The following is a 27,103-nucleotide window of genomic DNA, read 5'->3' as shown; positions in this document are numbered from 1 at the left end:
TAGGGAATGGAATACAGCATTACGCTTTTTGACAACTGACATAAATGACAAAATAGTTTTTCCAGTTGCAAGATTCCTGCAAAGTGCATGGGCTATAAGAACCAGAGAATTGTTATAATTGCGTGTTTTAACATATTGGTCTTAGATTATATTTATTTAGCATAACAAGTTTTAACTGTTTGGAGTTAAGATATAATGGCCTAATAATTGTATATTTAATATTTTAGGATTTTTAGATTTTAAGAAAAATGGTTGTTTTGCACTGTTTTCAATAACTATGTGATCTTATAACTTATTTAGCTTGTTCAATTATGATATGGTGTTCTATTGTTTACTTTTATGGCTTTTAGCCGAAATAAAGTTACTATTTGATTTGATTTGACACAAGCCAATAACATTTGAAACAAATTTGCTATGATGTGTAAAAGTGTGTTTTTAGGGCTTGGGCTAAATAGTCCTTATTTAGGCTTCAACACCATCTTGTTAAAAATGGATGCCTTATCATGATGTTCATTATGTGCTAATAGTTCTGCCTAACACTACCGGCAGCAAGATGTAGTTTGTTTATTTCTGAATGACATAGTTCTCCAAGTGCTCTCTAAAGGAAATCCAATTGCCGCAAATGTCTAAGGCCGTCCACTCACCCACTGTACTGCATTCTTTCTCAATTGTTTTCTGTTGCTAATGTAACTTGATTGTCCAGCATCTCCGGAAGACATTAAGGGCCTGATTCTAACTCTGGAGGACGGTGTTAAACCGTCCCAAAAGTGGCGGATATACCACCTACCGTATTACGAGTTCCATAGGATATAATGGACTCGTAATACGGTAGGTGGTATATCCGCCACTTTTGGGACGGTTTAACACCATCCTCCAAAGTTAGAATCAGGCCCTAAGTCAGAAGGGGCGAATCAGTATTCATGTAATCAGCTAGTGCTTATGTGAAAGGGCTAGGTGAAGTTTTATATTGTAATGGTGTGATTTATCGCTGCAATGATCATGTCATGCTGACTTTACAATTTCTACACTTTGATATACAAGCACACTACATATAAAACCTTGAATTTGGGGATGTGGCTGTTTAGGCTACAATAAGCACCTGCAGAGTTGTGCTGATTTAAAGAATGTCACTGCAGGATAATTCTTTTCCTGAGTGAAGTCTTGAAATAACCAATGGATGAGCTTCACTGAAATGTAAGTATTATGAGAAAGGGTTGTAAAAAACCCACAGTTGACCTGTTACCTAGGTGGTGTCTCAACTGCTCTCATTGTAACGTGTAAAAGCATGAAATTCCTGTAGGGAAGGGGAAATCAAACCTGGTAACTATTATTGATATTTAGAAGCTGTACTTACAATTTACAAACAGGTGACAACTTTGTTAGGTCGAGCGTAGCGTTCAACGTGTTGTATACTTTTAAGTATACTTATACTCTGGTTCAAAGCTATTATATTTGTTGGTTCCAGTGTACTTCAAAAATCCTTGCTTGCTAGTGGTCAGTTCTGCCTCTTTGTCCTGCCTTTTTCGCTTTGGGAGCAGCACAAACTACTGTATAATTACGATATGTCCTGTTTATCTCTTCTGAAGGGCACTTTTTTTTAGTATTCGCCTGTTCGTCTTACTCCGTGGGTGCGTGTTCAGTCTCTCCTCCCCACCAACTCCCTCTGCAAACATGAAACCAACAGCAGAGGGGAGTTTTTCCAGGGCCAGCCTGCCCTCGTTATTGATTTCCCTACACATTGCCGATGTGTAGAGAAAATCGCTACCGATAGGATATTTAAATTATATATTTTTCCAATTGAAGATGGCGGTCGCACGTAATGCGCTATGATGTCATGACGTGGCCGTCTGTTTTCCTTCGCCTCTCCAATTGAAGATGGCGGCCGCATGTGATGCGTGATGATGTCATAACGTGGCTGTCTGTTTTCCTTCGCCGTGGCTTGTTTTTGTTTATAATTTGACTGGTGCTTCACGGCTTTAGCTGATTAAAAACCGTAGCTTACTCTCTATTAAGCGCCTTGTGTCATGCGTCAACAACGAGGCACTCAGATGGTTAGTAACCTGTCATATTTTCTATTGATTCAGCCACACGTTATGTTTAATTCAAAAGTAAAAAAAAGAAAAATCCTTTAAAAGTGGTTTCCCCTTAAATGAAACAAAGTAAATGATCCTTTCTAAAGTTTTCACATCACCCTGTCCTGCCAAGTTCCAACTGTGAAACAGATGCATGGAGACAGAGCAGAGACCACACGTGCAGGGAAACAGCTTTAATAACCGTACACAACCCTTGGCATATTCTCAGATAATACTGATGGGACATTCTTTAGGAGATAGATATTCATTCTCTAATCCGGTTAAATACTGCGCCGTAACATCGTGGGGTTTGAGTTTTCCCTGGTGAAACATAGCTTCCTCATCCATAGTTTTTTTTTTCGGACCGTGTAACAAAAACTTTAATACCAAACTATTTCTCCCCTTCAAAGCCTGTAGAAGCTGGCATTTTGCACTTTTTTTCATGCACATGTCACTAGGTTTCACCTTGCACCAGAGGTGTGTGCAGAATTTCTACACAAATAGTCATCCTAATTATGCAAGCACGTTTACCCTTGTGTCGGGATTACCTGTCCAAGTGTAACGAGGGCCTTGGGCTGCACAAGTGGGAATTGCCTAGCTCTCCGGGGAAGTCATCTAGGTAGCGTTTTAAATGGGCATTTTTTATTTTGGCAGTAACTTGTTTCCATGAGATCAGGTGGCGCCCCTCCCATCACTCTTACTGTTTTGATGATAAGTGATAAGGCCAGCTCATAATGTTTTATTGGCAGAAGCTGCATAAAATGGAACATTTAATTATAGCCGTAGTGCCTAATCTAGTGACTGCCAAATGAGTGTCATGCAATTTTACACCAGCAAAACTGTGGCACATATTTACTATAACACCAATGCGTTGAAGTACCGCATAATTCCATTAGGTTGAATACAATATGGAAACATATTTTTGAATTGTGGTTTTTCTTGTATCCACAGGCTAACTAATGAAAATGAAATGTTTTTAAAAAATGGGCTAACCCGAGGGGAAACATTGAGTTCAATGACAACTGTAAAAGATGACGTAACTGAATTCTGAATAAATTGCCCTGTGTATTCGTGCTTCGTTCCTTTATCACACTGCATAATGTGACAAAGCCTGAAAGTCTGTTTGTCCTCTGTGGACGATTCAGTAGAAGTTCAGAATTCTCGCACTGCACCTTGAGTTTTAAAACTAACAAAAGTGTTAGAGACAGCGGCGTTTAGTGCACTTGGATGCACAGGACATGGCACACGTGTGCCGGAATGCCATTTTTTTAAATGCATACCCCAGAACCTTTCCAAGGTGGTTGGCAGGTGACAATGACAATTTTGGCGGTGGGCCACAGAGGTATGCTTTTTAATCTTTACTATGACATTTTACCTTTGAGCAGTGTGTATTTAAAAGAAACTGGATAACTCTGATTTTAATATTTAAGACTTCTGCAAGCTTCTTTCAGCTGCCCCTACACCTGTGTAAGCTACCCGATACTCCTCCCAGTGCAACAAGCTTCCAAACGTTCCAATTTGAGCTTGTTTATCAGTGAGGCTGCTTTCACATTGTGTGTGAGAAAGCACTGTTTGTGCTTTCTTTCAAGCTTCGAACTGCTGACCCACATTAACCCTTTCTCTGTTGTGCTCAAACTTTAGTGAGGCGAGAATCTAGCCCACCCACGCCAGAATATTGTCAATATAACATGTTTAGGGCATTGAGAAGTAAATATTTGAAGTTAATAAAAACACATTTAAAGCAGCTGGAAAAATGAGTCAGTTTTGCAATACATTTTTAGGTCGAGCGCGCAATCGCTTTGACCTGTTGTTAGAATTGTGGGCTTTTAACCACGCCCACCTCATGCCCATCACTTTCACTCGTTCGTGGGCTTACCTTTCAAAAATCCTTTGTTATCATTGGTAAATGCTTTACGTTTGTCCCTCCTTTGGGAGGTTTTGTTACCGCCTTGCAGACTGACCCTGTTACATGGATAATTGCATGATTGCGGATGCGTTTGACTATGAGCAAACTTCTTTTTCCTTTTGTGTTGCTCCTTTGTGCTCATGCTCATGGCGGCCATGGCACTTTGAATCTGCTCGCTTTTGTCAACTAATGTTTTACTTTTCATTTTCAATTAATGTGGCAAGAAAAGTTCAGTTAGGAATTTACAGCGCCACTAGCTCTAATGGGAGAAAATGCGAGACTGATTGCATTACAAATGCTTGTTTTTCTGTGCAGCCTAAGGGAGAGGAATTAGGGTTTGTAGTAATTTGCATATAGTGACTGCTATTCACCGTGTCCTTTAAATAAACTTAAGCCACTGCTTTACCTCTTAGCAAGCAACCCTCAGCTGACGAACGCCATCCTCCCAATTTCACTTTTTTTATCAAACGTCTTGGACTATGAAGTAAAATCAGCCCCTACATGATGATAGTGTTCTAGGGGAGTTAGTGTCCTGGAGACTTAACACGCCCAATATTATTTGTTTGCATATTTATTAATACAGCATTGCCGGATTAAACCCTGTGGAGGCCCTCAGGCAGTCGAAATTTCGGGGGGCCCTGGCAAATTATCTCTTTATACGTTTTTAATTTCAAGAATTTTCATAAACACATTTTATTACACAAAATTAAACATTACATGTACGAAGTTTGCACTGTTATGTGAATCTGATGTCGATGGTTTATGTACTTTAGGTTGTTAATGGGTACATTACATTAATACTGTATTTTCTCTACACAGTCTGTAATGTAAAGTTTTCGTTTCTTTGAGTTGATTTATTTTGCTGTTCCTTTTCTACCATTATTTTGCTTCTTCAGTGTTACCTCCACCTTAGCTTACATGATGGCCCTTTTCTGTATGGGTAATTTCTCAATCTCCAACTCCCCAATCTGCTGCTCCTCGAGGCACACAGAAGGACCCTTGCTAACAAGCCATCTTGTCTGGAGCCCCAGTGTCTTTCAACGCTGTCCATCATTGAAACTATCTGTTGTATTAATGAAGGTCGCACTTATGTAGCTCTTCATACATCTGATGGGATGCTGAACTGCGTATTCAGACAAATAGTTTCATATTCTATGGGACTCCTTACATGGAAGCGTGTGGGTCTCCAATGTAGCACATATGTATCATTGTATACTTTTCTTTTATTTATTTTTGATTTTTGAAATATATGTGTAAGCAATTTGATTATTACTTGGGGAGGGCCACTGCTGACTTCAAAGAACAATCTCAACCCTTGTCAGGATGAGCCCTCAAAGTTCTTAAACTAACATGAGCTCGACGCCCTCCCAGCTATGTACCAGAGCAGAACAGGCTTAACATCGGGCCAAGTATGAAGTACTTATGCTGTACCAAAACAGTCATAAAGTCAAAATGAAAAACAATAAAACCAAATTATAAAAAAGAGTAACATTTAATAATCAAAATGACAACAACATAACAAAAATACAATAAAGGAAACCAGAGGTATGTTTTTTGAATGGTTAAGTAGAAACAGTGGCAAAAAGCAGAAAGTGCTAATCATAGTCAAGGGTTGCAGTAGACTGGACCGGAGTATGATTTGAGGCTGACAATGATGGAACGTGAGTCCTATGCACCAACCAGGTTCATCCTGGTCAAAGATTTAGCCTTCTTAATTAACCTTTTAAGTCCCAACCAACCATCGGAGTACACTTGTAAGGAGCCCAGGAACTTAGGGGAGGTACTTAAGGCCAGATTTAGAAGGCCCTAGTACCACCAGAGTGTCACTTTTTGTGATGCTCCTGTTGCACTGTGCAGTGCGCCGTATTTACAAGGTGTTTTTTAGCCACTTTTAGGGCCATATGTATCAAGCTCCCAGTTTGCATTTCTTAAATAGCGAATTTTAAGAAATCGCTATGTAAGAAATGCAAAATAGGATATATGAAAACTGTGATTCGGTAATAGCGATTTCTTAAAAGTCGCAAATGCAATTTGCGAGTTGCAAATACTGAATCGGAAAAAAATAGCGAATCGGTATTTGAAAATTGCAAGTTGCGAAAACGGCAAACCAGAACAGGCTGATGACATCACAACCAGGAAGTGAGTCAGCCCATGCTGTTTCCAGGAGCCACACCCACAGGAGCAGGCAGACAGACACAGTCCAGCACCAGGGAGGCAGCCTTGTGAGCCAGCCAGGACCAAACAGCAACCTGGCCACTGATGGGAATGCGAAGTAGAAAGGAGACAGGAAGCGCAAGCTCAAATTCAGTGAGCAGGAATTGGAGGTGCTCACTGAGGAAGTGGTCAGGAACCACAACAAACTCTTTGGGAAGAACTCACTCCAGGTACCTGAAAGTGAGAAGAGGAAACTGTGGTCAGACATCCAGACCAAAATATGCGCAGTGGATGTTGTGCGGCGCTCTGTTGAGGAGATACGCAAGCAATGGTACGACTTGCGTTCCCGTGCCAAAGAGAGGGTAGCCAGCAGGCTAAAGGAGGCAAGGAGCACTGGAGGCAGACCACCCACCCAGACACTGCCCACACCAATAGAAGACATGGTGGAGTCCACACTGCTTCCGGAAGCTGTAAGTGGTGACACTGACATTGACACCTCAGGGACACCCAGCACCAGCAAAGGTAAGGGCAGTAATGTTGTGTATCCCCATATGTGCATGTACAAATTCCCCCTAGAAAACAGCTATTAGCTAGATGGAGTGTGATAAGTAGTCCATGCCACATCTTACATACAACGCAACAATGCCTTATGGGAGTGGTAGTCCACACCCCTAAAGTGCAAAAACCACATAAATAGCAAGATAGTGTCCAGCCACATAGAGAAACAATACAATCGACTCATAGTGATACGATGTTAGTGTACAGTTAATAATATTATGCAACATTTTGTGAAATATTTAAAAATGACATGCTGCACATTGTTGTTGTAAATGTCCCGGGCCCTGCCACAGCAGAAGGTGTAAATGTGGGAGATAGCAAAACACAGCCACAGTCCGACTCAAACACCAGTGAGTCCTTCATTATTGCACCAACTAGCCGCAGGGCAAGAGTGTTACCTCTCCCAGAGTATAACCTGGACTCAGATGAAATGCCAGATGCAGTACCCACACCACCCCCAGAGGCTAGATTCACAGGAAGACAGCAGTCCCTGCCCCAGCGTCAGTCCACTCCCCTCAGGAGGTGTCATGATGCAGGTAGACAGTGCACTGATGAAGAAGAGGGCCCATCACTCTTTGGCAGCTTTGAAGCTTTCATGCTGAAAGTGCAAAGCCTGCAATGCATACACATGAGGTCAATGCACAGGCAGTTGGTGTCTCACAATGACAACATGGGAGTCCTGCACAAGCAGTTGGAGTCTCTGAATAAAAACATGTGCAAGCTGCATGAGGGACAGCAAACAGCAGCAGAAAACACAAAGGAGATGACAAACGCCATTAGGGAACTCTGCAGTGTGATTCAGTAGGAGCGTGTCAGCCACCGTAGGCGCCATCACCAATTTATGGGCAGGTTGGATGGGTTCTGCAGATCTGTCAATCGGCTTGCTACCTCAACTGCCTTGATATCACGATGTGCTGTGGGCATACAGGTGGAGATGGCACATTGCAGTCGGGATGTTGCACAGAGTTTGGTGCAAATCACCAATGTTCTGTATACAATGCAGACAGCACAAAATGCTCCAAACAGCGAACTAGGTGGTGGTGATAGTGAGGAGCTCTCTAGCCTCAGCAGTCTCGCAGCCCCTGTGAGGGATCCTAGGCGTCGCAGTACCAGACACAGTACTGTCTTTGAACCCGCTACAAGAGGTGCCACTGAGGCCACTGAGCACTCAAGTGGAGTGTGTGGACGTAGGAAGTGATGATGAGGGGCACAAGGGACTAGCTTAACATGTAGCAATACAGTTATACTATGATGCTAATAGTGTGACAATGTTACTCGCACCTGTTTGTCTATAGTGCATAGCTATGTCCTATTCACACATCTGTTACTGGAAGTCAAGGTAATAAAGATACTACCTACAGTAATACATATAATAGACGCAGTATTGTCATTACTTACACCAGAAATGGTTGCGCATTATTGTTAGCACGTCTTTCTCTGCCCTCTGCTGCATTGCTCCTGTCTACTGGGTGAAGGGGTGGCAAGGGATCTCCATCCTCATCTGAGTCCGGCTCGGTGGGTTCCACAGGTATGCCCCTTGTTGTTGCAATGTTGTGCAACATAGCACATGTAGCCACTATTTTGCAGGTTGTTTCAGGACTGTATTGTAGTGCACCACCACTCTTGTGGATGCATCTGAAGCGTCTCTTCAGCAGTCCGAAGGTCCTCTCCACAACACTGCGGGTTGTCCTGTGAGCAGCATTGTACCTCCTCTCGGCTGGCGTTGCAGGACTCAGGCAGGGCGTCAGTATGAAGGACCGCACAGCGTAGGCACTGTCTCCTGGAATGAAATGAGAGTAAAATGAGTACTTGTTATATGTTTCGTCACATTTACATCAATGCCACATTGTCAACTATTACATTACCCAGTAGATATCCTTCGCCAAACTCCCCAGCTAGCAGTCTTCTGTAAATTCCACTGTGGCGAAAGATGTAGGAGTCATGTGTGCTACCTGGATATCTGGCCACGAGATCGGTTATGTTGTTGGAGGCATTGCTAATTACTTGTATGTTCATGGAATGTGAATTTTTACGGTTCCGATAAACATACTCTGTGGCTGATGGTGGACAGATAGCTACATATGTCCCATCGATGGCGCCTATGACATGTGGGAATCGGGCAATCTGGTAGAAATTGAATTTTGTCTGTAGTAGTTCCTCTGGGGTGTTGGGGAATATTATGTGCTATTGAATTTTGCTCAGCATGGCATTGAGAAATGCATTGAAAAATCGTGAGAGGGCACTCTGTGAGACCCCTCCTGCTGCTGCTATAACCCCTTGATAGCTCCCTGAGGCTAATAGGTGCAGGGAGCATAATACCTGCACATGGGTGGGTATACTATTGGTCTTGTGTGTGGTGCGCTGCAATATGTGTTGTAGACCAGCTATCAGGTCAAGTATCATGGCTGAGCTTAACCTGTACTTCTCCTATCTCCTCCTCTGTCTGGTCAAAAAGGGTTATGCGCACTCTAAAAATGCGCTCCTGTCTCCTCCTCTCTCTCCTCATACTTGCCAGGATCCTCATCCTCCTCGCCATGACGTAGAGTGTGGCTATTATGGAAAAGGGGCTGAGTCATTCTGGGCCTCTTTATATAGGTTGCAACTGGTTTCCACCTGATTTCAAATCATGGTAAATTGCATGTGCAAAAGGCCATTCTGCAAATATTCGCTATTTGCGATTTTTTGATGCATAGCATTGTGAGACGGAATTTGCGTGTCACAATCTGCGTATCTCAAATCTAGGTCACAATTTGCGTTACGCAGATAGCGATTTTCTATAACATGCCGCTATTTCAGATACGCAGATTGCGACACGCAAATTCATGTTGCAGTCCCAAGAAATCACTATTTTAGCAATTCCTTACATTTGCACTGCAAATGGCTTTCATACATCGTGAAAGGCATTTTTGCATTCGCAAACGGCCGAATTTAGCGAGTTGCACCGTTTGAGAATGCAAAAATGTTTGATACATCTGGCCATTAGCGACTTAACGCCACATTGTAAATACGGCCCTTTCACACACAGCTCTTTGCGTGGAAGGTGAGTGCAATGGGTGTTCCTGGGGGGGGGTTCCATAGCAACACACATTGCATTTTGATGCTGCCTCAGCACCAAAATATAATGCCACCCCAGGGGTGTCATTAGCATGGCTCAACGAGGAGAAATGCTTTAATTTCTCCTCTTTTTTTTCTCTTTCTATGTGGGCTGCATTTTGTTGCACAAATAAAAAGAGCAAATCGCCATAGAAGACTGTTTTTGTATAGGATGGTGTCCCTTCCTGCACAAAAACAATCTCCCCCTCAACGCAGCCATCTTTGCACCATGGCGCACGGGTGGCTCCATTGTCACTCCGCAGCAACTTTAGCACCGATGCAGGGGGAAACAGGAGGGTGCGCCATATTAATGTAAATACTGCACATCCCTGTGTTTTAAAAGTGATGCAGCATGGCGCTGCTAATTTTGGGGCAGCAGCTTCGCTGCACCACTTCTTGTAAATCTGGGCCGTAGAGACTTATAGGGTGTCAGACAGAGGCCTACATTATGGTCCAGTTCAGGTCCAGTTGCCACTGTTCAGCTAGCTACTTTCAGGAAAGGCCTCTAGCACCTTATTGTCTCCCTGTAGCCACACAGGAGGTTAGCTAACTGATCCTTGAAGTCCACTTTTTTTTCTTGGGGGACAGGACGGAGCAGGTCCAGGCCTTTGGGTCTCTTCTCATCTGACAGGCAGCTGGTCCAGTTCGCTTCTGATCTTCTGCAGGCCTAGAAAGTGTTCTCAAGAGGGTGTCACATTTATGCTTGGAACCAGCTAGGAGGGTGGCATGACTCCCTGGTATACCCTGACCAATGTGGTAAAAGTTCCCAGGACCAGCCCTACCCACTTTGTTAGTAGTTCCTGTTTGTCGTACTGCAAATAGGCAGCTCAAAAATACCATATGTCAGAGTTGGGCTAATGTAAGGAGTGTACTGTGGTGATGCTCAAGTCCTCCAATATCTAACACTAAAATCCAGCTTGTGGCATGCACTGTACCCACAACAAAGTCCAGAGACACACGTTTGGTGGGACAAAAGCAGGGTCAGCTAGCAACCAGACAGTGGATGCACAAGAATTGTGCTAGCATCCTGTTCTCTCCCTTTCAAGAGTGCCCCATGCACTATGGGCCTTATTTATACTTTTTGGTGCAAAACTGCACTAATGCAGTTTTGTACCAAAATGTTTTGCACCGCCTTGCACCATTTTTTAGCACCAGCTGGGCACCATATTTATGGAATGGTGCAAGCCGGTGCAAAGGGTAGGCTAGCGTAAAAAAAAAAAATGACGTTAGGGAGGTTAGAGTAAAAATAAATGACTCCAACCAGATTAGTGTCATTTTTTTACGCTAAGGGGCATATTTATACTCTGTTTGCACTGAATTAGCGTCATTTTTTTTAACTCTAATTGGTGCAAAACTAACTCCATATTTCTACTTTGGTGCTAGACACGTCTAGCGCCAAATTTATGGAGTTAAAGACATTTTGTTTAAGTGGAAACCTACCTTGCCTTAATGAGATGCAAGGTAGGCGTTCCCGTGCAAAAAATGACTCTATGGCCTTAATGCCATATTTATACTCCCATGCAAAAATGGTGTAAGGGAGGGAGGAGGGGTCAAAAAATGGGGCAAAGCTTGCTTTGCCCCATTTTTTAAAGCCTGGATCAGGGCAGGCGTTAGGAGACCTGTGGGCCTATTTCCATGGTGGAACACCATGGAATAAGCCCACAGGTGCCCTCCCCAGGCCCCAGGGTCATCCCCATCCACACCAGAGGGACTGCGGAGGATGGGGGACCCCATTACAGGTAAGTACAGGTAAGTACTTTATTTTATTTTTGAAAGTGCCATAGGGGGCTCTGAAATGGGCCCCCTTACATGGCACAGGGTACAATGGCCATGCCCAGGGGACCCTTGTCCTCTGTGCTGGCCATTGGGGTGGTGGGCATGACTCTGCCTTTTCTAAGGCAGGAGTCATGTGGCATGGTAGGTTTAGCACCATAAAATGACGCTAATCTGGTTAGAGTCATTGTTTTTTACTCTAACCTGCCTAAAGTCATTTTTTGGTGCTAAACCCTCTTTTTCTATACTGCCAGCCCCACCCGACTAAAGTCATTTTTTTTTACTCTAGCCTACCCTTTGCACCGGCTTGCACCATTCCATAAATATGGTGCCCGGCTGGTGCACAGAAATGGTGCAAGCCGGTGCTAAACATTTTGGTGCAAAACTGAGTTAGTGCAGTTTTGCAGCAAAAAGTATAAATAAGGGTCAATATTTTGTAAGTTTGTGCCACTTTTTTGTCAAAAAATGACGTTAAAGCAGTGCAAAAAAAGTATAAATCAGGGCCTTGGTGCTAGGTGGGTCTAGCACCAAAGTATAAATATGGAGTTAGCTTTGCACCGAATTAAAGTAAAAAAAAGTACGCTAATTCGGTGCAAACAGAGTATAAATATGCCCCTATATCTGAACCCAGAGACAGAAGTCAGCAGGACAAAAACAGGGACCTTCAGCATCCAGGCAAGTGGCCCACAAGAAGTGTGTTGGCATCTTGTTCTCATCCTTTTAAGTGTGCCCCAAATATCACATGTGGCTCAGAAAACCTGCCAATCAGGATTTGATACTGTGCTGTTGAAAGGAGGCCCACCATGCGTATTCTGTGAAGCTTAGAGGAGTCATCTCTCCCTATTCAGGTCAGCCTATTTGTTGCTCCTGAGAGGCATTCCATACCTTTTACACACCAACTCAAGGTTAATTAGTGGCTGGGAGAAGCTGGCGTACCATTGCAAATTAACCTCCAGGAACTTCAGGAATGGAAAAGATAATTTTCTGAAAGCTACTGTCGGGCCTGCCAAAACACCTGCAGGCATGCACCAGAAAACAGAAAAGGTCTGCCACCCCTTGAAAAGGACCCTTTAATGGTGTCTGAATCAGGAGATTTAGAACTAGCTTAAAAGTGACAGTCTTGTCCAAGTTAACAATGCCTCAAAAACAGGAAGAACAGAAGACCAATTAATTAAAAGAAAGCCCTGGCGGACTGGGAATCTTGCACTTTCCTCCAGGCCCCTCCTACAGAAATACTCGATCTCTTGCAAGATTTAGAATGATTGCAAGAGCAGGCAGCCATCTTGGCCGCAACCGCTATGTAAGGCCAAGCCCTCCATCCAGAAGCTGCTTGCTGTTCTAGAACACTTGCTGGTAGGATTGTGTCTTTGTTGCCTCATTGAAACTGGGATCTTCTGCTTCGCTTGAATCAAATATGCAGTTCATTCAATGATAGATGTTCAGGAAAACTTTCCATAGTAATAATGGGAGTTCTGTTTACTCCTGATCAGTACTTCTTTCCATAGTTACTTTCTTGCAGGTTGTACAGTATTATTGCTTTGATACATATGCCTGCTTCTTCACCAGGTATCAGTTTGATTCATATACTTTAATCCCAAATTTCCAGACCCTGTTGCATTACACTAACGTGCTTATAGATTCCAACTTTTATCTTGGCATTTCAACACATACTTGTGTCTAGATATTTCAACTGTTTCATCTACACTGGTATACAGTGAATCCCAGTTCTGCAAAGACAGCCTAACTTACCCACGTGAAGAATAGGAATATGGATGAAAGCACTATCTCATTTCTAGTCAGATACATCTCCCCAAAGCTCCTTCCTGTCCTGTATCTTTGCGTCCAAATGAACCCTAGGATGCATTTTGCGCTGAGAAAATAGCACTAAATGCAACAGAACAGGATCAGCAGTAGTCACTCGTGCTCTGTTCCTGTGCTCTGTGGTAGCCATTGTTGCCCCAAATTATTCCATATGACATGAACGGGTATAATCATGTAATTTGTGAAATCTTGTGTCAGATGAGTAACACGAAACTACTGAAATTACTATGATTACTCTGGCATATAAAAATTACACCCATACCTACTAACGAACACTGCCTATATGCATCATTGCACCAATGCCCATTTGACAAACTGTTACTCTCTCTGGAAATCTACCAAGTTTTGAAAACATTTACAAAATGGTTTGCATTTCATGTATTTCCAAATCACTGATTTCTCCAGGCCAGCATTCTTATATAATTCTGAAAAAGGCTTTGTACATCGCATTTGTATATGTTAGCTATTCTTACTTTACTTTTCTCCCTCACAGTCTTAAAGTTTTCTTCAGTACATTCTATTTTAATATCCAGCTTATGTCATATTGGTGAAATAAGCCCTTTTCTTAGAATTCACTACATTTTCAAAGTTTTAACTTCTTAGTATTCTCCTTGTAATCTTCAAGCTTGGTACCAGATACAGCAATGAATCTGGCACTTTGCCTACTAAAAATGGTTTAAGAGAAATTTCTCTCTGATATGTTTTTCTTAGCCATGACTCATGTTGAATTCTTGTTATCTTTCATAATGAAAAATATGCAGATCTTCTATAAAATAATGTACTTATAACACTTCCCAACAATCAATAAAGAAAAAATCAATTTCTAGCTTTGTTCTAAATTCTAGAATACAGTTCTTCAATTTTACCACAGTGTCTTTTACATATTTAGAATTGGATCAATGTTACATTTCACAATTATGTTTCTGTTCTTATTCATCAATAAACCTATTTAGATTTTTTCATTGTGTTCTGTTTTAAATTTCTATGTAATGAGACACAGTTTACACTGTCAATTGAAATTGAGACCTTACCAAATTTCCAAATAATATAACAAAATACTGGAATCTGTTTTGCTGGGTGTAGGCTTAATAAAAGCAAGTTATTTTGTAATACTAGAATTGAATATATCTGTCCCTAAAAATCACATGGTTAAATACTTCATAGTTTCTAGATGCATTCCTTGATGTTCCACACCAATGTTGAGTTGTAAGGGAGATAAAGGACAGCCTTGTTTAGCTCTCTCTTAATATCAACATTCTCTGAACCCCATTATATGAATCAAAGACAAAAATAGTTTTGACTCAGAGCAAGCACTTTTACACTCTGTTTGCGCCAGATTTGCGTAATTTTTTTGACACAAATTCAGCGCAAACTTAACTCCATATTTATACTTTGGCGCTAGACCCGTCTAGCGCCAAAGTCATGGAGTTTGAGTCATTATTTGTATGTGAAAACCTACCTTGCGCTAATGACATGCAAGGTAGGAGCTCCATGACTCTAAGGCATTTGTGCATTATTTATCCTCCGGCGTCAAAATGATGCACAGGATGAGGTAGGCCTTAAAACATGGCGCCCAGCCGGATGGGGGGAACCATCCATGGTGAGTGCAGGTAAGTGCGGGTAAGTTTAATTTTTTTTTTTTAAGTGGCATAGGGGGGCCTAACTTGGGCCCCCTTACATGCCAATGTGCCCAATGGCATGACCAGTGGGCAGGGGGCATGACTCCTGTCTTTGCTAAGAAAGGAGTCATTTCCATGGGGGTTGTGCGTCAAAAAATGGCGCAAGTCAGGTTAAAGCCAATATTTTTGACTCTAACCTGACTTGCACCATTCTTTGGCGCACAACCCCCAGTCTTCCTTTTGCCTCCGTTGCCCGGTTACCATCATTTATTTTGACGCTAAACAGGCCGCAGTGCCGGCTAACGTCATTCCATAAGTAAGGCGCCAGGCTGGTGCGTTCGAATGGCGTTAGCCGGTGATAAACTTTTCGACGCAAATCTGCCCTAGCGCTGATTTGTGTCAAAAAGTATAAATATGGTCCTAAATACCTTCTTAACATCTATAGAAAACAATATATTTCTTCCTTTCTTCATCTAGTTCCTTCATCTAAGTGACATTCGAAAGTAACTTTAAAATACAATCTGGCTACCTTCCCCTAATAAATCCTATCTGATCTTTATTGCTTTTACAACCAATCACTCTTTCAAGCCATCTATCCTATCCCCTTGTTAATACTTTCACATTAACATTAATTAAAAATTTGCAATATGCACACAATGTGGACACAAAGGTGAATACACTGACAGAAATTAACAAACACTATGCGAAATATTACACCCAACTCTAATCCCATCTACCCAGCCATTGTGTTTCCTACAAAAAGGCATATTTAGACCCAATTGATCTCCTCACAACACCTCAATAAAGGAAGGTGCTGAACCTTAACTTGAACACATCAGAAATACAAATAGATGTAGATGAACTCGCCTGGGGAAAGCCAGCTGGTTCACATTGGTTCCCTGTTGTAATTATGCCACATTCTTCACACATCTGATTCCCTGGATTCTAACAATGTACGAGGCAGCTAAACAGAAAGACTATCTACCACAAACCACTGAAGAAGTGGAAGTAGTGGTCTGACATAAAATGAATTGAGACCCAACAGGTGTTGGACAGTACGGCCCTTGTCCATGCTTAATTTAAACTTTAAAATACTATGAAACATGATAAATACCTCTACTCCAGGGACTGGTACATGATAACCAAAAAGGGTTTTCAACTAGGCCGCAATAACTTTTTAACTTAATGGCTACTTTACGTTATTGACTCAGCTCCCAAAAGAAGACTGATGCCAGTAGGGGGGTCACTGCATATCGAAAAAGGCCCTGATACTTAACAGCGGGCGTACCTTTTTCTAGTCCTTGAAAGGATGTGGCTAGACTTGGATATTCAAGTCCCGATTTTCCCGCTGTACTCCAATCCAAGAACGAGGATGAGTACCAGATGCACTAAGTTGCATCAGAGGTCAATGGGTATGGACACCAGTCAGCGGTGCCCACTGTCACCTGCGCTGTTCTCCTTAGACAAGGAGCCCCTGGCCGGGCCTTTAGCCCAAAAGAGGAGAACGAAGAATGCCACTATCTAATAGGCACTTGTGATATCATTTTACTCCAATTACCCCTATTTTCCGTGTGGGGCGAGAAGGGAATGATCTACCAGATATCATGAACGCCTTAACAGAGTTCAGTGCTGTATGATTTACCCACTGGACCCAATTATGGAGGATCATTAATACCTGCTGCGGTCCCTGTTCTTTTGTGAATGAGAAACGTTCAAATAGCTCAGTTTGCAAAGATACCTTTCTTGTGCACACTTCCCTTAACCCTTTGAGTAGAGTGGTGATATCTAAACTGATTCTATTAACCAGGCTATATCCCTGCTGGTAGTAATAGGTAACAAATGCGTTCTAGAATTACATGAATTAATGCCAGACCTCGTCTGTCTGGAAGACAATGAATGGCCATAAATAAGTATAGCACCAGTGAATGGGGAGCTAGGGACATCCAACTATGAGAAATATTATCTAGCAGTGCAACTACACTGCCCTACAAGATTGCTCAGATGTGGCAGGAATGTGGAGAAGCAAGATTTTGTGGCTAAACTCACCATTATGTGTACTGGCGTGCACCTCACTGACTCCAAGGTCCTCGAAACTAGTAAAGACTGCTAGACAGAGTTCAAAACGTCAGCTAAACATACATCACACCAGCGTGTGCCCCTGAAATCCTGACATAGTGCCAACAACAGTTCCAGAGAGGTGTTCCAAATATGGGATAATTGCTACTAGAAAGAAGTGGTCTGTGTGACAGCAGGTTACCTATCTGACAATAGAGTCCTTCTGGCTTTCCAAATATATTAAAGAAGACTTAATATTAACAAGTCAATTCATGCCATATAATGCTTTGGTAAGAGCCACACAGCTGTCATGGGCTTCAGAGATAATCAAGGACAAAAATCAAATTAAAAGAATTTACTCACATCAGTCTTAATGAAGAGAAGGCAAGATGTGAGTATACTGAAAAAGGTACCCAGGGCTGAAACGGTACCAAGCACTATGGGAAAAGGGCCCATAACAACACATCCTTCCATACACAAAGATAGTATAGGTCATCCCCAAGGCAAGAGATGGAACATAAATGTGAGGGTTTCACAGTAACAACTTTTGCCGTTCTTAGGTGTTCTGCACTTTTTATTAAATTGTGATACTGCGACTTTCGGTGATACACTTTGAGACTGGGTATGTGAGAAATTTGGTTAGAGCTCTGGTGCAGTTATGGTGGTCCACTTGCTCCTAGGTATCCCGGTTACCTTGCTGAGACCAGGACCTGGCCTCAGTGTCACAATGTGAATGGACAGAACATGTGCCCCTTTCTGGCTGCTATTTCCAATTATGGTGGACACAGGTCAGGCCAGTGGCTGCCACTCTTCTATGCTTTCTAGAGGCTTCAGGATCCTTTATTCCGTGGTCATTAAAGGTGCATTCTTATTTCCTCCTGCCAGATTGATTGAGTCACAAGACTCTTTCTTGTTTGTAGGGTTCCCCCAGCAAGAAGTGGTATTTGGCTTCCGCTGCATCTCTTCTGTGGATGTTTCCTCGTATCAAGGCCCTTTTAATGGTTCAGCCAAATTTGTCCACGCTAAAAACATCAGACACTTGTGCACTCCCTAGACACACGTCCAGTGTCTTCCTACCAAGCTGCATATCTCTTTCATTGCTCAAATCAGGGCCCATATTGATACTTTTGTAGTGCCGCATTTGCGTCATTTTTTGCGTCAAAAAGTGGCGCAAATGCAGCTCTAAAAAAGTATAAATATGGGCCTAGCTTTGAAATCTTGAAAACTCACCGCTGTACCCACGGAACGCCCCCCTGATGCAGAGTAAGGCAAAGCAGCGCGTGGCCTCATAGATGTGGGTCTCCGGTCTGTGACAAAAAAAATGAGTTCTGACGATGCACAGGCTTGTAAATATGCCTCTTAGTGTGTAAGATGTTCTTTGAAATTCTTGTCCAATGTTCATGCTTCCCAGCTGGTGTCTTTCCATTTCTTTGTATTGCTCCGGACTTGTAGGGCAGTGATTCCCAACCTTTTGACTTCTGTGGATTCCCATTTTATCATTATTAGAACCCGGGGACCCCCACTGTATCATTATTGGAATCCAGGGACCCCCACTACATCTTACTGAAAGCTGGGGACCTAATCGGTTAATATTATTACATTTTCTAAGCAGTTGCAGACCCCTTGAGGAGGCTTTGCAGACCCCCAGAGGTCCCTGGACCACAGGTTGGGAATCACTGTTGTAGGGCATTCACCATTGTTTTTTTAAAGAGCCTTCTCTCCCTCTGCCACAGGAGAGTGAGATGGTGTGTTTTGTCTTTTGGATGAAAGACAGAGGCCCTGAAATGAACTTCATATTTTGGTTTCACCGTTCAAGGTTTTAGACTAAGAATTGTATATATATTTCCTTGTGTTTCTATTGTGATGGAAAACACACAAAGCTGTTGGCTTTTGCCACTCTGTGATTGTATTTCTGTTCAGGGTCAGATTGACCTCTACGAATTCTTGCTATGTTGCATTGAGTTCTTTATGCAGGAGGTTTCCAGTGGTTGACAATCACTGTGGAATTTTATTGCCATTGTTATCAGCGAGCGGCCAGGCTGCGAGCATCCATTTACCCAACCACCCCCTCGAAATTATCAAGATGCTACCAGAAAGTGTTGTCATACTCACAGTCATAAAAAAGACACCCCAGGTTCTTCTGATGGAGGTATGTGATGTGGGGCAGATTTACTGCTCAGAGGGCTTGTGTTCCAGTGATGAACATTGGGCACAATGTCAGTGTGGATGTCTCATATTGGTGCATTGGCACCATCTTGTATTGGAAAGCCTTCTCTGACTGAGGTATTCACTTGGAGATGGTTCTCTAGCACAACCAGTCAATAGCGGGGACTCTTTACCCTTTCTTTATGACAGATTGTGGAATAAACAAATATAATTGTGCCATTGTATATAATAGCACATTATGGCCCATATTTATACTTTCTAGCGCCACATCTGGATCATTTTATGAAGCAAAAGCGGCGCAAACTTACAAAACACAATTGTATTTTGTAAGTTTGCTCCGCTTTTGCATTACAAAAATGACGCAAATGCGGCGCTAAAAAAGTATAAATATGGGCATACGTTGCTTCATTATTTTGCTGTTTCTGAAAGTTTAACTTACACTTCAGTATTGTTTGGCATCATAAGTGCTTGGCTGGGCTGAAAAAGGGTGATACATTTAAAGTTGTTCCATAGAAGGGGCATCAAAATATATCTTGCCCAGTGTCCAAAAATCCTTAAGAGGGCTCTGATTTGGCTCCAGTATCTGTAGAGGTGGAGACAGCTGAGAACGAAACCCTAAAAAGAGCTCAAAGAAAAGGAAACTAAAAACTGGGAGTCAGCAAGTGGGACGCAATTGTACTGTTATGGCTAGGAAGACAGATGAGAGACCACCGTACGAGTACAATGTACACGCACAATGCATATCGACAATGAACCAACCAACTTGTGGTTCAGTAAGAGGCCAAGTGGACGACTAGCACAGAAGATCCCTGACATGAATACATCAGAACAAGAACACACTAAAAGGGCAATGTAAGCAAACCGGTACAGGCAAATCATAGAGGGTTACAGAACTTTTCAAGAAACGTTGATGGGCCCCACAAGGTGAACTGATGGGACCTTTAACACTTAGGGGGTCATTACGACCCTGGCGGACGGCGGAGAAGCAGCGGTAAGACCGCCAACAGGCTGGCGGTCTTTTTTTTGGAATTATGATGGTCATCCGCCGCTTCTCTGTTCCGCCAGCTGGGCTGGAGACCAGGGTCTCCAGCCCTGCGGTCGTCACTATACCGCCGGCGGTATTTGGACCCAGCTTACCGCCATGGATTTCCTGCGGTTGGAACCGCCATGAAATCCATGGCGGTAAGCACTATCAGTGCCAGGGAATTCCTTCCCTGGCACTGATAGGGGTCTCCCCCACCCCCCACCCCCACTGCGACTCCCTCCCCTACACCCCCCACCACCCCTGCCACCCACCAAAGGTGGCAGGAGTCCCCTCCCCACCCTGACCCCAACATCACATCACTCATGACACGCACGCAGGCACCACCAACACACATATACGCACACACACCAACATACATGCAAACATCCACACACACAGTCAGACACGCACACCCACATTCAAACATACACGCACACAACCATATCTACAGACATACACGCACTCATTCCCATACTCACGACACCCCCGCAAGCATACAGGCACTCAGACATCCCCACTACATACACACACGCACACCCCCATGCACGCACACAACACCCCACCACCCCCTTCCCCTCACGGATGATCGACTTACCTGGTCCGACGATCCTCCGGGAGGGGACGGGAGCCATGGGGGCTGCTCCGCCGACACCACACCGTCAACAGAACACCGCCACGCCGAATCACAGGACGTGATTCGGTGGGCGGTGTTCTGTTGACGTGGCGGTGGAGGTGGAGCAACCTCCACTTCCCCACCGCCTGCCAGTATGGCTGTTGGCAGCTCTCCATCGGTAAAAGGACGGAGAGCTGCCAGCAGGTCATGATACGCCGAGCGGAAAACCGCCACCACTGGCGGTCTTCAGCACGGCGGTCCCTCGGTGGTCTTGACAAAAGACCGCTGAGGTCAAAATTACCCCCTTAAAGCTCAGTACAAAACCTTGCAGCTGGAGTTTGAAAACAATTTTTAAAGTTTTTAATGTAGTTTGACTGTTAATACTGCTCTAAACGAGTAATTTATGCTTGATTATGGAAGCTTAAGATGGAACATAACTGTTTGACAGAATGCTACGTGTATCGTACAATGCTCTATCTATATAGAGAAAACCAATGACTAAAAAACATTTAATAAGGAAATTAGCTTGTAAATACTACAAATTTGTGAATCCGCACCATCTTTGTGTATTACAATTATTAGTGAGTTTTCCATGTCTAGTAACCTTCCATATCAGATTATCTGGTTGTAAACGTTTCTCAGATATCAATTAAGGTAAACGGAAAGGTCTCATAAAAGATACCAGAATAACTGTTAAATTATGGTAAATTTCCTAGTCTAATATGCTTTACCTCTTTAGCTGTAACATGCTTGTGGAACATCATTTTGTTGTCTTCGTTCAAATGAGTGGAATGTCAATCCCTATCTATAAAATGTTCAAAATTACTTTGTGTTTTCCTTCCACTAGACATGCTTACTATAGAATTTCAAGAAAACTGCATACATTTCTCCATTTTTTATTTTCAGAGCACTGTTATGGATTTTTAGTCCGAGTTTTGCTCTAGATTTGTTTTGTACTCCCCTACATACAGCTCTTATTTGTCTGTTTGCGGAGGACCTTTTGTGGACCAAACCACAAACGTACAGTGGTCTTTGAGAAAACCCATTACTTGGCTTTCTTGTCACTCACATTTGCTTGGTTCTTATTCGGTAGCTTCCTTTCATCTCCCTTGGGGTATTCCTTCTTTATTATTATGCTTTTGATTAGATGGCTTGTATTCTTTTAGTGTTCACACTTAGAGAACTTTTTGTTTATTTTTTATTCAAGCAGGCCATGAGAGTGTATTTAATTTCTTGCTCTCTCTAGTATGCCGTTCCCGCTTCAGATAACCATCTCTGCTCCCCCATTTGCTCTCCCCCATTTCTTGCCTCTCCAGTAAAGTTAGCACACCCACCCAGTCCCCATGCACTCTATTGCCCTGATCTTAGAAAATCGGCGCACATAGCGCAGTTGTGCGTCAAAAGATTTACAGCGGGATAACCGCATTCCTCAGCGCCATTGCAACATGCCGGAAAGAAAAATTACGCTAATGAAGTAAAAGTGGCGTTAGAATGTTTTGCAGCACGTTTTTTTATGCTAAACATGTTAGCGCTATACTTAAAAGCATTAGGGGCATATTTATACTTGTTTTGCACCAAATTTGCATTATTTGTTTTACGCAAATTCGGTGCAAAACTAACTCCATTTTTATACTTTGGCGCTAGACCTGTCTAGCATCAAATTTATGGAGTTAAAGTCATTTTTTGAACATGGAAACACACTTTGCGTCAATGAGATGCAAAGTTGGCGTTCAAATGCAAAAAAAGACTCTAAGGCCCTAGCTCCTTATTTATCCTTCTGTGCAAAACTCACGCACGGGGGAAGGAGGGGTAAAAAATGGTGCAAAGCTTGCTTTGCCCATTTTTTAACGTCTGGGCAGGCGTTAGGGGACCTCTGGGCCTATTTCCATGGTGGAACACCATGGAATAAGCCCACAGGTGCCCTCCACAGGGCCCAGGGACACCCCCACCCACACCAGAGGGACAGCTGTCTTTGACTCCTGTCTTTTCTAAGACAGGAGTCATGGGGTATGGATGGTTTTGCGTGCGAAATTGACTCTAGGCAGGTTAGAGTAATGTTTTAATTCTAACCTGCCTAACGTCATTTTTTGGTGCAAAACCCCCTTCTTCCACACCGCCAGCCCCACCCGACTAACGTAATTGTTTTTTACGCTAGCCTACCCTTTGCACTGGCTTGCACATTCCATAAATATGGTGCCCGGCTGGTGCACAGAAATGGTGCAAGCCGGTACTAAACTTTTTGGTGCAAAACTGCGTTAGTGCAGTTTTGCACCAAAAAGCATAAATCAGGGCCTTAGTGTCCAAAACAAACGTGTGAGCAAGAAAAAAAATAATAGAGAGACAAGATGGAGAATGCAGAACAGGAGAAACCCCAGAAAGATCCCAATGAGCCCATTGCGAGCCAGAAGGGACCAGTAAAGTCCCAGGTGAAGGAGAAGAGGAAGTGAAAGTGTTGCTTTAGTGAGGAGGAGAATGACATCTTGGTCAGAAAGGTGACACAGCACCAACAACAGCTATTCGTCACCTCCAAATTGCCAATAGAGAGGAGAAAGGCAATAGTAGATCAAGGCAACAGCGTGGCAGAGGTGAAGAAGACTGTCACTGATTGTAAGAAGTGCTGGCACGATTGCAAGCGCAGACCTAAGGAGAAACTGGCTAGGAACCGAAAGGCAGCACTGCAGGTGGGAGGAGGAAGTCTGGGACCCCAGGAGGACCTGGATGAGCTGGTGGCATTGGCCATCTTGGAGGAGCTGGTCACTGGAATCGCAGGACAGCACAGACAACCAAGACCTACCACAAATGCATGGTAAGTTGTGGTTGGGGGGACTATCTGGAATTTTACAAATGGCAGAAGGGGGAGGCACATAGGACACACTGAATGCATGCAAAAGGGTTGCATCGGGACACAGAGAGCCAGAATCAAAAGGCCCTATCGCCACCAGAGTCTCATTTTTACTTATGCTCTGGTGGTGCTATGCACTCCGACATACAAAGAACATGGTAGTAAACCATTTACTGTGGCTTAACATCACCTTGTAAATACGGGCCCCAACACATGCAGCACTCTGCCTGGAAGGGGCGTGCAATCAGAGTGACTGTGGCTGTGTCACAGCAACACCTATTGCTAATTGTTGTTGCCCCAGATTCTAGACTACATGCTAACCTGACGCTGCGACTAAATCAAACACCACTCCAGGGATGGTGTTAGGATGGCGCAACAAGGCAAAATGCTTTCCTTCCTCCTTGTGTCATTGCCCTTCTTATGTGTGCTGCATCCTGCAGCACAAATAGAAATGCCAAATCGCCATAATAGATTGTTTATGTGCAGGAAGGGACACCTTCCTGCACATAAACAATCTATCCGCTCAACGGAGGCACCCTTGCACAATGGTGCAAGGATACCTGCATTGGTGCAGGGAGCTTCAATCTGCGCAGGGGGAAAATGCAGGGTGCGCGCATCCCTGCATTTCAAAAGTGGCACGGCGCGGTGCAGCTATTTTTGGTGCAGCACAGAGTTGTGCCACTTTTGAAAAATTCAGAGCCTCAGTGTGCAACATGTCCTATGTTACTCGCACAGCGTGGCCCAACAACAACTCTCACACATCTCCATGCACAACTTGGGAACGGGCACAAAAGTGAACATATACAACATATGGGGCCTGTCTGTGATCATCTTTTGTGTGGCTGTACAAGTAGCTTCAGTTTCACCATGTACCAAGGTTGCCTGTGTTGTGGGAATGGTTGGTGTTGTGCATAAAGGGACACCTTCATGCATAAGAACAGCCACAAGTGGCATCAATGTTGCACTACAGGCCCAATGTCACTAGCCCGTAATGCAACAGTACCATAATTCACATAGTTTCCAATGTGGATCGAAGTTGCCCATTCCCCTTGTGACACATTAACAAAGTCTCAAAATGCCTGCATTGATCCACATGGTACATCCTTACACCAACATTTGCCTGTGGCAGATATGCTGTATGCAAGGAAATGTCCTTTATGTAGGGAGGGACGAACTAAAGGGGCTGATAATCCATGAAGGTTGCACTGTGCCATCTAATTAGCACATGTGTGGGGCCTGCTAAAGGCAGATGATAAAGTGACATAAACATTGTAAGCAATGGACCTCCCTGTGCTTTGCTTCACTAGTGCCATCATTCATGTTGCCAATTCAGTAAAGCACCAAAATAGTGACAACACTCATTAGACTACTGTGGGAATGTCCACCATGGTGAACAGAAATGTAAACAATGTGCTACCATGGTGTCAGTGGCTGGGGCAAGGGGCCTGTAAGGAATATGGTGGTGTGGGATCAATGCACCAAATTCCTTGAAAGGTTGTCCTATATGTGAAGCACAATACAACACATAATAAACAACTACAACCTGGGGTCTGAAACAGGTCACTGAGTCACCAGTATGAGTAAATGATGAGCCATGTCAACAGCCACTACAGTCAAAGATTGACATTTCACTATCCCATTTCAGAGGATGATGCCTTACCTCCTACCGACCTGCCTGTCCTGGATGTTACAGATGACATGGATGGCGAACTGCTGACCATCAATGAAGAGACTCTCCAGGATGTCCTAGGTTCTTTCCAGACATCACCTCCAGTCGCAGGGAGGATGCACAGCATTGCCAGGTCTCCACATGAAACACCCAACTACCAACACACTGCACCAACCAGTCCTGCCACAGCCCTGTACTCTGAGGACCCAGAAATCACCTTTCAGAAGACAGTGGTAGGAGTCCAGCAGGAGCTGGCTAAGCAGGTGTGGGTGGAGATGGAGACCATGGCAGGCTGCTTAGAGGGAGTGCAGAGGTGCCTCAGTCTAAATTAAGACAACTCAGCTGCCATTAGACGCACCCACTTCCCGCTACGTGGACTCCAGCAGTCCTTGGCCAGCATAGCTGCTGTTATGAGGCAGACTTCAACAATTGCCCTCCCAAAGTGGCAGCGGCATGGCAGATAACCGGCTGGGGGCAAAACAAAATGCCCTACAGTCCATACAGTGGGAAGTGACCTTTCTTAGGGAAAACATGGCTCCCGACCACCGTGATGTAGCTGCGGTGTTGAGAAGTCATCAGTTCCTCCTTGCTGCAGTGATGTCTTATGTGTTCTCACAAATTGCAGCTGCCAGGACCATTGATTCCACATCTTTATACCCTGATGTGCGTGTGGCCCCCTCAACTTCAACAACAGCACCACTGATGGCACAGGAAGCACCACACACATCGGAAGATGATGATGTGGAGGGAACAACTTTCAGACATAAAACCACCCATTAGCACCTGTCTGTGCCACATGGACAGTATCTCCTTAGTTCTGTGCTTAAGATCATGCCAATACTGTGACAGCTGGCAATGTGCCCTCTTCACTCAACTACTGTTGACTTATCTGGTCTGACTGCCATTGTCTCAATTCGTACCTATTGTCAATTTGGACACATCCTCACTAATGCACACCTCTCCTACCCATGTCTCATGACATGTCCCTTAGCCTTGGACTCTGAATGTCAATCAAATGGCTCAGCATCTCTCATGGGGTCAGTGAATAGTGCATTGTACTGCATTGGAAAATAAACTTGCACATGTAAATAACTCATCATAATCACATGTATCAGGCACTTTTTTCAGTGTTTAATCAACTCATAAATGCCTGCATCAAGTGAAGCAATGTCAATGAGAACAGAACCAAATGACATGTGTGGCTTATAGTCAGACACAAAGGAACACACTAGGACTCAAACATGATAAATGTGACCGATAGTATTGTGGACTACAAACACCTTAATGATCCTCACTAGCATGTATTGAACATATTTCCATGCAAGTTGGCATATGGCATGAATGGTTCAGAACTCAAGTGTCAAATGTTCCTGACGAATGTACCAATAAAACAAATATGTGAGGAACTGAAGGGCATATTCAAAACTCTGACAGGCAGCTGTCAGTTTGCCAGTTAACACACCCCGATTAAGGTGGAGTATAATGTGCAAAACGTTTCTAAAATGATTGTGACAGATCTTAGCAATGACTATTGATATAGCATCATTACCTGCCAAATATATTGCATCCATACACAATCAGAGTGTCACGAACTGCACTGAAAACTGTCTTGAGCAGCTGATGTCATATCGCTGCCAATCAGACAGGTACTTGGTCATTGGGGATACACATAGTCATGCATGTAGATCAATACGGAATGCATGCCCTAAGGCATTTCCCCAACATGGCCAGTGCAGAC

This window comes from Pleurodeles waltl, chromosome 5 (genome assembly GCF_031143425.1).
Source record: "Pleurodeles waltl isolate 20211129_DDA chromosome 5, aPleWal1.hap1.20221129, whole genome shotgun sequence".
Lineage (NCBI taxonomy): Eukaryota > Metazoa > Chordata > Amphibia > Caudata > Salamandridae > Pleurodeles > Pleurodeles waltl.
This window is presented reverse-complemented; position numbering follows the sequence as displayed.